Below are 14,977 nucleotides of genomic sequence, written 5' to 3'. Positions count from 1 at the left end.
GAGGTCTCAGGTAGGGGGACCTCCACTAACATCGTCTACAACATCTTATCTCAGATCCTCTCCCCATCAGAAATAACACTTTTACAAAAAGGCTAAACCTTTTGGCCAGTGCCTCATTTTGATACATTTCAAGTTGATCAGGAACTACAAATTTTTTAGAACTTTGAGACTCAAAGCACATTTTTCTAACAAATCACAGGATATGATCTTTAATCCATCATCGGTTCAAACATGTTTTTCATTGAAATCCCTAGGTTTAAGAGTTCCTAGTACTTTTCAACCACCACGTTTATATCATCCTGTGGAGACTTTTATTGAAGTGGTACAAAGGGATGTTAAGGTTATTTTGGAATCAATAGACAAGGGTCTGATTAAGATTAAAAATAATTTATCTAATGAAGAGTACAGGTCATTACTTGATTTAAAAACTAAAAAGGATTTAATTATAAAACCTGCAGATAAGGGTGGTGCAATTGTGGTGTTAGAGCGGTCATATTACATAGATGGAATTCGCTCACAACTTGGGGATACTAGCACTTGTACACCCATATCCAATAATCCCACTTTTGACATAGCAAGACAGATCAAAGAATTGGTGACATACTATCAACAATTGGGAACCATTGACAAAAAAGAGGGAGATTTTTTGATTAATAACATCCGGTTATTCCGGTTTTCTATACACTCCCGAAAATTCTTAAAAACCTGTTAAGACCTCCTGGGAGACCTATAGTTGCTTCCACTAATTCGATCCTGTCACCTTTAGCAATGACATTAGAAAAAATTCTATCTCCAATTGTTCCTAATAAGAAATCCTATTTAAAGGATACAACACATGTTTTACAACTACTTAAAGATATGGGCCCTTTACCCCCAGAGTGTCTACTGGTAACCATGGATGTTACTAGCTAACATACTAATATTGGGCACCAAGAAGGTCTTGAATCAGTGACCAGATTCATCACAACACATGCCAACTTTTCGGACAACCAAGTATAATTTTGTAAAGACCTGCTTAAATTGATACTTACAAAAAAAATTTCTGTTTGAGGACCAGTACTATATGCAAAGGAGAGGTACAGCAATGGGGTCTAATGTTGCGCCCCCATATATATTCGTGGATTTTTTTGAGACAACCTTTGTGTACGGTCATCTCCAATTTCTATCTAATGTGATATTTTGGAAATGTTTTATTGATGACGTATTCCGAATTTGGACCGGTAGTGTTGAGACCCTACGTTGCTTTCATGGTGATTTGAATTCTAGCACGCAGAGATCACTTTTTCAATTCAATACAACAATCACTCCATTAACTTCTTAGATACACTAGATTGTATACAGACAGGTGGTATGGTGGAAACTCACTTGTATGTCAAACCCACTGACAAGAACAGTCTACTTTTATATACAAGTAGCCATCCCCGTCATATTAAAAGAGCATTACCAAAATCTCAGCATGACAGAATAAATAGATTTGCTTCAAATCTACTTAATCGCCATCTGAGACATAGGGAGAAGGACAGGAAATTTCATGAAAGGGGCTATCCATCCACCATCCGTGATAACAAGAGAGAGGGGATAACCTCGTCTCTGTTGGAACATACAACTCCTAGGATTGCTTTTGTAAATGTATTTCATCCCTTTAAACAAGGTATTCAACAATGCATATTGAAACATTGGAGTATTTTTCAGAATTCCTATCCAAATACTGTATTCTGGAATTTAATACGAGACCCATTATTTGAAATAAGATGTCAGATAATATAAGGAACCACCTGGTGAGGGCGGATGATGGCTCTTCTAGGTCCACAGTGAAACAAAGGGTTTTCACTACTGCATGTAAGGGTACCGTCACACAGTGCCATTTTGATCGCTACGATGGTACGATTCGTGACGTTCTAGCGATATCGTTACGATATCGCAGTGTCTGATCAGGGATCCTGCTGAGAATCGTACGTCGTAGCAGATCGTATGGAACTTTCTTTCGTCGCTTGATCTCCCGCTGACATCGCTGGATCGTTGTGTGTGACAGCGATCCAGCGATGTGTTCGCTTGTAACCAGGGTAAACATCGGGTAACTAAGCGCAGGGCCGCGCTTAGTAACCCGATGTTTACCGTGGTTACCAGCGTAAAAGTAAAAAAAACAAACAGTACATACTTACATTCCGGTGTCTGTCCTCCGGCGTCTCAGCTTCTCTGCACTGTGAGCGCCGGCCAGCCAGAAAGCGAGCACAGCGGTGACGTCTGACGTCACCGCTGTGCTTTCCGGCCGCTGTGCTTACACAGTGCAGAGAAGCTGAGACGCCGGAGGACAGACACCGGAATGTAAGTATGTACTGTTTGTTTTTTTTACGTTTACGCTGGTAACCAGGGTAAACATCGGGTTACTAAGCGCGGCCCTGCTTAGTAACCCGATGTTTACCCTGGTTACCCGGGGACTTCGGCATCGCTCCAGCGCCGTGATTGCAACGTGTGACCGCAGTCTACGACGCTGGAGCGATAATCATACGATCGCTGCGACGTCACGGATCGTGCCGTCGTAGCGATCAAAATGGCACTGTGTGACGGTACCCTAATGGAACCTTTCCATGTCTGGGATGTTTGCAGTGTTCTAATATCTATATATATATATGCAGTGGGTATGGAAAATATTCAGATCCCTTTAAATTTTTCACTTCTTGTTTCATTGCAGCCATTTGGTAAATTCAAAAAAGTTCATTTTTTCTTATTAATGTACACTCTGCTCCCTATCTTGAATGAAAAAACAGAAATGTAGAAATTTTTGCAAACTGTAAAAAAAGAAAAACTGAAATATCACATGGTCATAAGTATTCAGACCATTTGCTCAGACACTCATATTTAAGTCACATGCTGTCTATTTCCTTGTGATCCTCCTTGAGATGGTTCTACTCCTTAATTGGAGTCCAGCTGTGTTTAACTAAACAGATAGGTCTTGATTTGGAAAGGCACACACCTGTCTATATAAGATCTCCCAGCTCACAGTGCATGTCAGACTAAATGAGAATCATGAGGTCAAAGGAACTGGCCAAGTAGCTTAGAGACAAAATTGTGGCAAGGCACAGATCTGGCCAAGGTTGCAAAAGAATTTCTGCAGTACTCAAGGTTAATAAGAGCACAGTGGCTTCCATCACCCTTAAATGAAAGAAGTTTGGGACCACCAGAAGTCTTCCTAGACCTGGCCATCCAGCCAAAATGAGCAATCGTGGGAGAAGAGCCTTGGTGAGAGAGGTGAAGAAGAACCCCAAGATCACTGTGGCTGAGCTCCAGAGATATAGTAGGGAGGTGGGAGAAAGTTCCTCAAAGTCAACTATCACTGCAGCCCTCCACGACGTAAGCTTCTACTCCATGCAAGACATTTGAAAGCCCTCATAGAGTTTGCTAAAAAACATATGAAGGACTCCTAGACTATGAGAAATAAGATTCTCTGGTCTGATGAGATGAAGATAGACCTTTTTGGTGATAATTATAAGCAGTATTTGTGGAGAAAATAAGGCACTGCTCATCACCTGCCCAATACAATCCCAACAGAGAAACATGGTGGTGAAAGCATCATGCTATGGGACAGGATGACCGGTTGCCATTGAAGGAAACATGAATGCGGCCAAGTATAGAGATATTCAGGATAAAAACCTCTTCCAGAAAGCTCTGGACCTCAGACTTGGCCGTAGGTTCACCTTCCAACAAGACAATGAACCAAAGCACACAGCTAAAATAACAAAGTGGCTTCAGAACAACTCTGTGACCATTCTTCACTGGCCCAGCCAGAGTCCTGACTAGTGTTGAGCGATACCGTCTGATACTTGAAAGTATCGGTATCGGAAAGTATCGGCCGATACCGGCAAAATATCGGATCCAATCCGATACCGATACCCGATACCAATACAAGTCAATGGGACTCAAGTATCGGACGGTATTCCTGATGGTTCCCAGGGTCTGAAGGAGAGGAAACTCTCCTTCAGACCCTGGGACCCATATAAATGTGTAAAATAAAGAATTAAAATAAAAAATATTGCTATACTCACCTGTCCGACGCAGCCTGGACCTCAGCGAGGGAACCGGCAGCGTTGTTTGTTTAAAATTTGCGCTTTTACTTGGTTACGTGAAGTCCCGGCTTGTGATTGGTCAGGGCGGCCATGTTGCCGGGACGCGGACCAATCACAGCAAGCCGTGACAAAATTACGTCACGGCTTGCTGTGATTGGTCCGCGTCCCGGCAACATGGCCGCCATTAACCAATCACAAGCCGTGACGTCACGGGAGGCTGGACACGCGCGCTTTTTAAAATACGCGCATGTCCAGCCTCCCGTGACGTCACGGCTTGTGATTGGTTAATGGCGGCCATGTTGCCGGGACGCGGACCAATCACAGCAAGCCGTGACGTAATTTCGTCACGGCTTGCTGTGATTGGTCCGCGTCCCGGCAACATGGCGCCGTGACCAATCATAAGCCGGGACGTCACTGGAGGCTGGACACGCGCGCTTTTTAAAATACGCGCATGTCCAGCCTCCCGTGACGTCACGGCTTGTGATTGGTTAATGGCGGCCATGTTGCCGGGACGCGGACCAATCACAGCAAGCCGTGACGTAATTTCGTCACGGCTTGCTGTGATTGGTCCGCGTCCCGGCAACATGGCCGCCTGTCATGATTCTCAATGGCGAGAGAACATAGCCCAGCATATATGAGAACTAGCTCTTGGAAGATGGAAACTATACTGACCATGAACTAAACCTGCCGCACAACTAGAAGTGGCCGGGTAGCATGCCTACGTTTTTTTATCCCTAGATGCCCAGCGCCAGCCGGAGAACTACCTAATCCTAGAAGAGGAACAGACAGTCCTGGCTCACCTCTAGAGAAATTTTCCCAAAAGGCAGACAGAGGCCCCCACATATATTGGCGGTGATTTTAGATGAAATGACAAACGTAGTATGAAAATAGGTTTAGCAAAATCGAGGTCCGCTTACTAGATAGCATGAAGACAGAAAGGGCACTTTCATGGTCAGCAGAAAACCCTAACAAAACACCATCCAGAAATTACTTTAAGACTCTAGCATTAACTCATAACACCAGAGTGGCAATTTCCGCTCACAAGAGCTTTCCAGACACAGTAACGAAACAGCAGCTGTGAACAGGAACAAAATGCAAAAACACACAAGGACAAAAGTCCAACTTAGCTGGGAGTTGTCTAGTAGCAGGAACAAGCACAGAAAGGCTACTGATTACATTGATGACCGGCATGAAACTGACAGAGGAGCAAGGTTATATAGCGACTCCCACATCCTGATAGGAGCAGGTGAACAGAGGGGATGATGCACACAAGTTAAATTCCACAAGTGGCCACCGGGGGAGCCCAGAATCCAATTTCACAACAGCCGCCCTGACCAATCACAAGCCGGGACTTCACGTAACCAAGTAAAAGCGCGAAATTTAAACAAACAACGCTGCCGGTTCCCTCGCTGAGGTCCAGGCTGCGTCGGAGAGGTGAGTATAGCAATATTTTTTATTTTAATTCTCTCTTTTACACATTATTACATTAATGTTGTTGCGATACCCGATACCCGTGTAACGACCGTTATGCCGGTCGCTGCTCGAGAACAGAATACGGCGCTGCTATGAATGACTCAGGGCACAATATGATATTAAACCAACTTTTCTTTATAACTATTGCAAAAAATGACAGAATTTCTCTCCCAACACAATATGGGCCACAACAGCCACAACTCACAGAATACAAGTTATACAGCCTGAGAGACCCCAAGTGCCAGCTTCACAGACAGGAATCAGACTACCCCACAACTATACCACTCCCTCCCTTAACTGTAACGGGCCTACACGGGGTTACACTGTGCCTGTGACACGTGGTCCTCTCAGGAATACAATCTTACACCCGCCTCCCGCCTAATTTACAATAAATCACGGGTACCCGGTTTTTCCCAACATATATATATATCTCACAGTATATACTCAGTGTATACGCAGTGTACTGTCTTATTATTGAGTGCTCAGAGTCTACTCTTTCACAATATATGCTTCAGCGGTAAATAACTGAATTTGTTATACAGACGTCCAGCAGCGGATTAAATAGGTATTTGAGCCACCAAATCTTCTGATGCAGATCCAGATAAAGTTCACAAATAATTCCAGGAATATCCCACAGCCAGAATCGTGAAGCGCAGGAATCCACACAGTGTCTATTAGTTGTCAGGCAATTCTTCATACAAGAGTGTCCTTAAATAGGCTGTGATTCCTATCTAGCTATCCCTAGCTAACTACACAGTCGGTGACCGGTCACACTTCTCTGTTTACTCACAAGAATAGCTTTCTTGAAATCACACAGTCTCAAACAGGAATGCCTCAAGATCTGGATTCCCCACTCTCCATCACCGCGCTGCTTCTTCTCAAACGCCCAGAAACTCTCTCTGAGGTAACTGTCCTGTTTCCAGAATCTTCTTGTCTTTTACTTCTGGGTGACCTCTGGTGGCTGAACCAAATTACTGCAACAACATTGTAATTATCCTGTCTATTACTCAAGGGTGACCTCTGGTGGCTGAACACAGTTACTGTATCAACACTGTTTATGATTTAAAAAAAAACCATCACCATTTTACACTCCACCCCACTTTCAATTTGGCGTCCCGACAAATGGCTTCTCACAACTCACACGCAACACATACTCATCAGGATTATATCGTATCGGAGGAATTCCGGCTGTGCTCCTCTCTGACCTCCGTAAGCCAGTACCTGTCGGGTTCAACAAAACATTTGTCGTATCTGGTGGAACAGTAACATCAGTGGGCATATCAGGAGTTTGCACTGTCGGACTCTGCATTTCTGAGAGGTCGCCATCACAGTCATCCCAACAGTAACACTCAACATTGCTCGGTTGCACCATCATTGGATCAGATGACTCAGGGGAACAGACAGGTGCGTCGGATATACACCGCTTTAACCAATTCCGATGCATCGTGCGACGAGGTCCGATACACCCCTCAGGGACCACAGTGTACACACTTCCTCCTGGGAACACCCTTTCCACTACTGTGTAAGGCGTATCCTCCCACCTGTCACTCAACTTCCCTTCTGGACGTGTAACCCGCACTAGCACCTTGTCACCCACCTGGAACTCATCCCCGTGCACTGGTTTTCGATCTCGGTGTGGATGATCCCGTACACGTTCTTTCACTATCTGATGGATCTCTCGCAGTTTTCTTCGGTGGTCCTGGACCCACTCACTGGCTGTACGATACTGCGGCTCATCCGGTACTGTCAGACTCAGCTCTCCAATTTCTCGTCCTGGCCGGCCGAACATCATCGCATAAGGCGTGAACCCTGTAGTGTTATGGACTCTGTTATTATAAGCCCACATAAGTTCAGGGAGAAACTCAGGCCATCGCCCCTTTTGCCTTTGTTCCAGCGTTCTCAGCATCTGGAGCAGCGTTCGGTTGAATCTCTCACAAGCTCCATTTCCCTGCGGGTGATAGGGCGTCGTCCGTGATTGCTGAATCCCATAGACCTGCAGCAACTCAGTCATGAGCTGACCCTGAAAACAGGTACCTTGGTCTGAATGCACTCTTTGGGGGCAGCCATACACCGGCATGAAATGTTTACAGATCGCCTCTGCTGCGGACTTAGCAGTTTGATCTTTAGTGGGAATGGCCACAGCAAATTTTGTGAAATGATCGGTCATGACCAGGCATGAGTGATGACCGCTGCTGGAGTACCCAATGGACAGATAATCCACCATTAATACTTCCAGCGGGGCAGACGTCACGATTGTCTGAACTGGAGCTCTCTGTTCTGGAGACTTATTCAATTCACAGGGTCGGCACTTAGCACACACCTCTCTCACGACTTCTTCCAAGCCAGGTGTGTACACAAATCGATGCAACCATCTATACGTCTTTTCAGGTCCAAAATGTGCACCCTGCGTATGAGCCTCTCGGGCAATGTCTGGAGCCATTGAGGCTGGGATCACCACCTGCCAACGGTACCCCAGCTCTGCCGCTATATAGATCCAGCGATACAGTACCCCTTCCGTTATGGCCAATCGATCCCACTGCCGTAGCAGTTTCTGCCCCTCTGCACCCAGCCGAGCTCTCACCCTTCTGTCGGGCCAGGACTTTTGACTCAACCACTTCTTTACTCGTGACAGCTCGGAGTCTGCATCCTGTAAATCGGCCCACTCCTGACGAGTCTTTCCCAGCAAAGTGGCGACCTGTGTCGCCACCCCACTTAACCGTGCCACATCCACAAACACAGGTAATCGTCTCAGGTCAGGAATCTCGGTATCCTCAAGGTCTTCATCCACAACATGCCGGGGAGTACCACAAGTCACTCGTGACAGTGCATCGGCATTGGAGTTCTCTTTACCAGAACGGAACCGAATCCGGTAATTAAACTTGGACATCCGTGCTACCCACCTCTGCTCTAGGGCTCCGAGCCTGGCATTCTCTAGGTGTGCCAGCGGGTTATTGTCAGTCATCACAAAAATCTCAGAGCCAGCAAGGTACTCTGCAAATTTCTCAGTCATAGCCCACACCAAGGCCAACATCTCCAACTTAAATGAGCTATAATTATCTGGGTTTCGCTCGGTGTCTCGTAGAGACCGACTGGCATATGCAATAACCCGTTCACGTCCCTCCTGCTCTTGGGCTAACACAGCTCCCAGGCCATGGAGGCTCCCGTCAGTGTACAGAATGAAAGGTCGGTCAAAACGTGCATACGCCAACAAAGGTGCCTGCACAAGGGCATCCCGGATCTGATCGAATGCCTGTTGTTGTCGATCTGTCCATTGGATGGGTTGGTTCTTGGGCCCTCGCGCCGTCCCTCTCAACAGCTCATTCAGTGGCTCAGCCACTTTAGCAAAGTCTTTTACAAATCGGCGATAGTATCCGGCTAGACCGAGAAATGCCTGTACTTCTCTCCGGGTCTTGGGTCTGGGCCACCCTTGAATGGCCTCAATTTTACTCGGTGCTGGTTGCACACCCTCAGCCGACACTACATGCCCCAGGTACTCAATCTGCGTCCGGAACAGTTGACATTTTTTTGGCTTGATCTTAAGTCCATTGTCTCTCAGTCGGTGCAACACTTGTCGCAGCTTTTTCAGGTGATCATCGAATGAATTTCCGAATACGATTACATCATCCAGATAGATCAACACAGATTCAAAATTGTAGTCACCCAAGCAATACTCCATCAATCGCTGAAATGTTCCTGGGGCATTACCCAGTCCAAAGGGCATCCGATTAAACTCGAACAGACCCATCGGCAAGATGAATGCTGTCTTCTGCCGATCTCGAGCCGCCACGGGCACCTGCCAGTAGCCACTGGCTAAATCAAGCGTAGAGAAATACTTCGCCTTCCCTAGTGCGGACAAGGATTCCTCGATTCTTGGTAATGGATAAGAATCACGTACAGTATGTGCATTCAGCTTGCGGTAATCAACACAAAACCGTATGGACCCATCCTTCTTCCGTACCAACACGACTGGTGCGGCCCAAGGACTCTGACTCTGGCGGATCACCCCATTGTCTAGCATTTGCGCTATCATCCGCTTAACCTCTTGATAGAGGTTCGGCGGGATCTGACGATATCTCTCTCGAATCGGAGGGGTATCTCCTGTGGGTATTTCGTGTTCCACTGCCTTTGTGCAACCAAAGTCTTCATCATCCCTGGAGAAAGCAGCCTGATATTCCCACAGTGTATCCTCCAGCCTGCGCGCCTGCTCAAATGTTAACTGGGACTCATCCACCCCCATAATCTCCATGATCTTCCTGCCATTCCACGCAGGTGTGGGGGACTCTTCGGTTGTCGTCTGCATTGACAGGGTCCAGGCAGTCCTGTGGTCTGCTCTTAGTGTAAACTGACTTTTGGGAATGACTCTCTCGCCGCACACATATACATCAGCCAGCTTGGTGCCTGCCGCCAGAGTCATCTCATGATCTTGCAGATTCAAGCACCTTATCGGTACACTTCCATATCGTACAACGGCCACTGTTCGGGCTACCATTAGACTATTAGTGTCTTCTGACCGACTGGTCGGTTCCAGAATCACCTCCACACCATTCAGTTTTCTGTGTGTCCCTACCGGCATCAATACAAGCTTCTCTTGACCCGGACCGATCACAACAGCAGACCCGCGTGGGACATACACCGCTCCCACTGCTCTTCCTTCTGCCGAACTCTTCTGAATGCCGCATGAACGGACCACCTGCTGTAGGACTCTCTGAGTGACTTTGTGGGGCGTCACCCGCTTCCAATAACGCGGACCATCACGTTCAAACAGAAGGGAATCCAGCTCTCTCAGGATGTTCATTCCCAGAACCACCGGAAGGTTTGGTCTCGCCTGCGTCGTCACGAGCACCACTCCCTTGGTCCCCAACTCCTGACCACACAGCTGTACCTTCATCCACGCAATGCCCGCCACTGGGATTTCCTCATTATTGGCAGCCTTTAGTTTTAATAAATGTCCCGACTCCGGTTTGACAGTCCCTTCGAAGTGCTCCTTAAAAAACTTCATTGGCATCGTAGTCACCTCCGACCCGGTATCCACCAGACATGCCACCTTCTTGCCTGCAAACTGCACCTCCAAAGTGGGACTGTCCTCAATCAGATCCTCAGAACAGACATTGGGCACTGATTTTCGTTCCTGCCCCGCCGTATGCCCAACTACAGCGAGGGCCTCTCTTTTACTGATGATGAAGCTTCATCTGCCAGCTTCCTCTGGCAGTCTCGCTGCAAATGACCAAATTCCCTGCATCGCCAGCATTGCACCGGTCTTCTTGCCCAACCTCTGGATGACCAGGGTCTTATAGCAGTCGACATTTCCCTTGAGGCATAGGGTAACCGCCCATACAATGGAATAGAGGGGTTAGGCGGTGCCGGGTACATCGGAGGTGTTTCCCGAACCTGCATCTGCTGCATCTGCTCTGCCAGGCTTTCTACGGTTTTCTGTAAAGCTGCCAGCTGTGTCTGGATGGGATCTGGCCCCGGCCCTTGTGTATCAGCCACTTGCAGGTTACTCCTCTGCAGAACGGGCTTTACTTCTAAGGTCCGTGCTACTGCTTCTTCCTGAATTTCAGCATATGTAATACCAGGAATACTTCGAGCTTTCAGCAACAATTCACTCCTTAGTGTCTCACTTTGGATCCCCTCAATGAACTGATCCCGAAGAATGCTGTCAACCTCGGCCTCAGTACCCACAGTCACAGTTGACTTCCTTTTAACCTCCTGATGCAGCTCCTCCAATGCTATAGCATACTGGATCAGACTTTCTCCGTCTCTCTGGGTCCGAGCGAAAAACTGTACTCGCAGTTGCCCTGCCGCTGCCACGTGATCAAATGCATTTTTTAATATCCGAATGATGTCATCAACTGTTCTTCGCTTATCCTCGGATTTCAACAAGACAACTTTGCGGGCATCCCCCTCCAAAGCATTCAGCGCGACTTCTGGCTGCAGTCGGGGGCTAACACCGAGCAAGGCAATGGCATTCTTTAACCTGCCTTCCCAATCACTGAGCAGCAGATTGTATCCATCAAACTTGGCCAGATGATTAAGCAGCGCTCCCGTGGCAGAGCAACCCACTAATCGATCTCTACCAGAAACAATGGGGGAAGGGGGGTGAATAACTACAGCAGGAGCGACAGCGCCTTCTGTTCCATCAGTAACATCCATAGCGAGCACCGTATCCTGCCGACTACGCCAAAATGTAACGACCGTTATGCCGGTCGCTGCTCGAGAACAGAATACGGCGCTGCTATGAATGACTCAGGGCACAATATGATATTAAACCAACTTTTCTTTATAACTATTGCAAAAAATGACAGAATTTCTCTCCCAACACAATATGGGCCACAACAGCCACAACTCACAGAATACAAGTTATACAGCCTGAGAGACCCCAAGTGCCAGCTTCACAGACAGGAATCAGACTACCCCACAACTATACCACTCCCTCCCTTAACTGTAACGGGCCTACACGGGGTTACACTGTGCCTGTGACACGTGGTCCTCTCAGGAATACAATCTTACACCCGCCTCCCGCCTAATTTACAATAAATCACGGGTACCCGGTTTTTCCCAACATATATATATATCTCACAGTATATACTCAGTGTATACGCAGTGTACTGTCTTATTATTGAGTGCTCAGAGTCTACTCTTTCACAATATATGCTTCAGCGGTAAATAACTGAATTTGTTATACAGACGTCCAGCAGTGGATTAAATAGGTATTTGAGCCACCAAATCTTCTGATGCAGATCCAGATAAAGTTCACAAATAATTCCAGGAATATCCCACAGCCAGAATCGTGAAGCGCAGGAATCCACACAGTGTCTATTAGTTGTCAGGCAATTCTTCATACAAGAGTGTCCTTAAATAGGCTGTGATTCCTATCTAGCTATCCCTAGCTAACTACACAGTCGGTGACCGGTCACACTTCTCTGTTTACTCACAAGAATAGCTTTCTTGAAATCACACAGTCTCAAACAGGAATGCCTCAAGATCTGGATTCCCCACTCTCCATCACCGCGCTGCTTCTTCTCAAACGCCCAGAAACTCTCTCTGAGGTAACTGTCCTGTTTCCAGAATCTTCTTGTCCTTTACTTCTGGGTGACCTCTGGTGGCTGAACCAAATTACTGCAACAACATTGTAATTATCCTGTCTATTACTCAAGGGTGACCTCTGGTGGCTGAACACAGTTACTGTATCAACACTGTTTATGATTTAAAAAAAAACCATCACCATTTTACACTCGATACCACAAAAGTATCGGATCTCGGTATCGGAAATTCCGATACAGCAAATATCGGCCGATACCCGATACTTGCAGTATCGGAATGCTCAACACTAGTCCTGACCTAAACCCAATTGAGCTTCTCTGGAGAGACCTGAAAATGGCTGTCCACCAACGTTCACCATCCACCCTGACAGAACCAGAGAGGATCTGCAAGGAAGAATGGTAGAAGATCCCCAAATCCAGGTGTGAAAAACGTGCTGCATCATTTCCAAGAAAACTTGTGGCTGTACTAACTCAAAAGGGTGCTTCTACTCAATGCTGAGCAAAGGGTCTGAATAGTAATGACCATGTGATGTTTCAGTTTTTCTTTTTTAATAATTAGCAAACATTTATACATTTCATTTTTTTTTTAATCTAAGATGGGGTGAAGAGTGTACATTAATGAGAAAAAAATTAGCTTTTTTGAATTTACCAAATGGCTGCAATAAAACAAAGAGTGAACAATTTAAAGGGGTCTTAAAACTTTCTGTAAACACTGTATATATTAGATAGATAGATAGATAGATAGATAGATAGATAGATAGATAGATAGATAGATAGATAGAATAAAAGCCGGCAATTCATCTGCAGCATACAGTAATATCACAGAGTTGCAAGTTAGAATAGAATAGATAGAGTAGACATACACACATATAATACATAGATATACAGTATTCAGTGGGGGAAATAAGTATTTGATCCCTTGCTGATTTTGTAAATTTGCCCACTGACAAAGAATAGTCTATAATTTTAAGGGTAGGTTAATTTTAACATTGAGAGATAGAATATCAAAAATAAAATCCAGAAAATCACATTGTATAAATTATATAAATTTATTTGCATTTTGCAGTGAGAAATAAGTATTTGATCCCCTACCAACCATTAAGAGTTCTGGCTCCTACAGACCTGTTACACACTCCTAATCAACTTGTTGCCTGCATTAAATACAGCTGTCTTACATAGTTACCTTTATAAAAGACTCCTGTCCACAGACTCAATCAGTCAGACTCTAATCTCTACAACATGGGCAAGACCAAAGAGCTTTATAAGGATGTCAAGGACAAGGTCATAGACCTGCACAAAGCTGGAATAGGCTACAAAACCATAAGTAAGATGCTGGGTGAGAAGGAGACAACTGTTGGTGCAATAGGAAGAAAATGGAAGTAATACAAAATGACTGTCAATCGACATCGATCTGGGGCACCATGCAAAATCTCACCTCTTGGGGTATCCATGATCATGAGGAAGGTGAGAGATCAGCATAAAACTACACGGGGGAACTTGTAAACGATCTCAAGGCAGTTGTGACCACAGTCACCAAGAAAACCATTGGTAACACATTACGCCGTAAAGAGTTAAAAATCCTGCAGTTCCTGCAAGGTCCTCCTTCAAGGAGGCATATGTGCAGGCCCGTCTGAAGTTTGCCAATGAGCACCTGGATGATTCTGTGAGTGATTGGGAGAAGGTGCTGTGGTCAGATGAGACAAAAATTGAGGTCTTTGCCATTAACTCAATTCGCCGTGTTTGGAGGAAGAGAAATGCTGCCTATGACCCAGAAAAACCTGTCCCGATGGTCAATTGAGTATGTAGGTGTTTTGAGGGTGTTTCTCTGCTAAGGTCAGAGGACTACTTCACCGCATTAATGAGCGAATGGCTGGAGCCATGCACTGTAAAATCCTGAGTGACCTTTTTCCCTCCACCAGGACATTAAAAATGGGTCATGGCTTTGTCTTCCAGCAAGACAATGACCCAAAACATACAGCCAAGACAACAAAGGAGTGGCTCCAAAAGAAGCACATTAAGGTCATGGAGTGGCCTAGCTAGTCTTCAGACCTTAATCCCATAGAAAACTTATGCAGGGAGTGGAAGCTTTGAGTTGCCAAGCGACAGCCTCAAAATCTTAATGATTTAGAGATGATTTGCATGTGAGCAAACCTCATCATCAACTATAAAAACAGTCTGACTGCTGTGCTTGCCAACAAGAGTTCTGCCACCAAGTATTAAATCTTGTTTGCCAGAGGGATAAAATACTTATTTCTCACTGCAAAATGCAAAGAAATTTATATAATTTATACAATGTGATTTTCCTGATTTTATTTTTGATATTCAATCTCTCAATGTTAAAATTAACCTACCCTTAAAATTATAGACCCTTCATGTCTTTGTCAGTGGGCAAACTTA

At 45.6% G+C, this 14,977-nt stretch overlaps 1 protein-coding gene across 19 annotated transcripts in view; it reads right to left on the bottom strand.

The window, feature by feature from the left end:
• The window catches only part of ABI3BP (ABI family member 3 binding protein), a 674,363-nt gene that overhangs the window by 604,721 nt on the left and 54,665 nt on the right, over positions 1 to 14,977 (bottom strand). The window lies entirely within an intron of this gene.

This window comes from Ranitomeya variabilis, chromosome 3 (assembly GCF_051348905.1).
Source record: "Ranitomeya variabilis isolate aRanVar5 chromosome 3, aRanVar5.hap1, whole genome shotgun sequence".
Lineage (NCBI taxonomy): Eukaryota > Metazoa > Chordata > Amphibia > Anura > Dendrobatidae > Ranitomeya > Ranitomeya variabilis.
The sequence above is the reverse complement of the archived record's forward strand: the minus strand, read 5'-3'. Positions and strand labels throughout refer to the sequence as shown.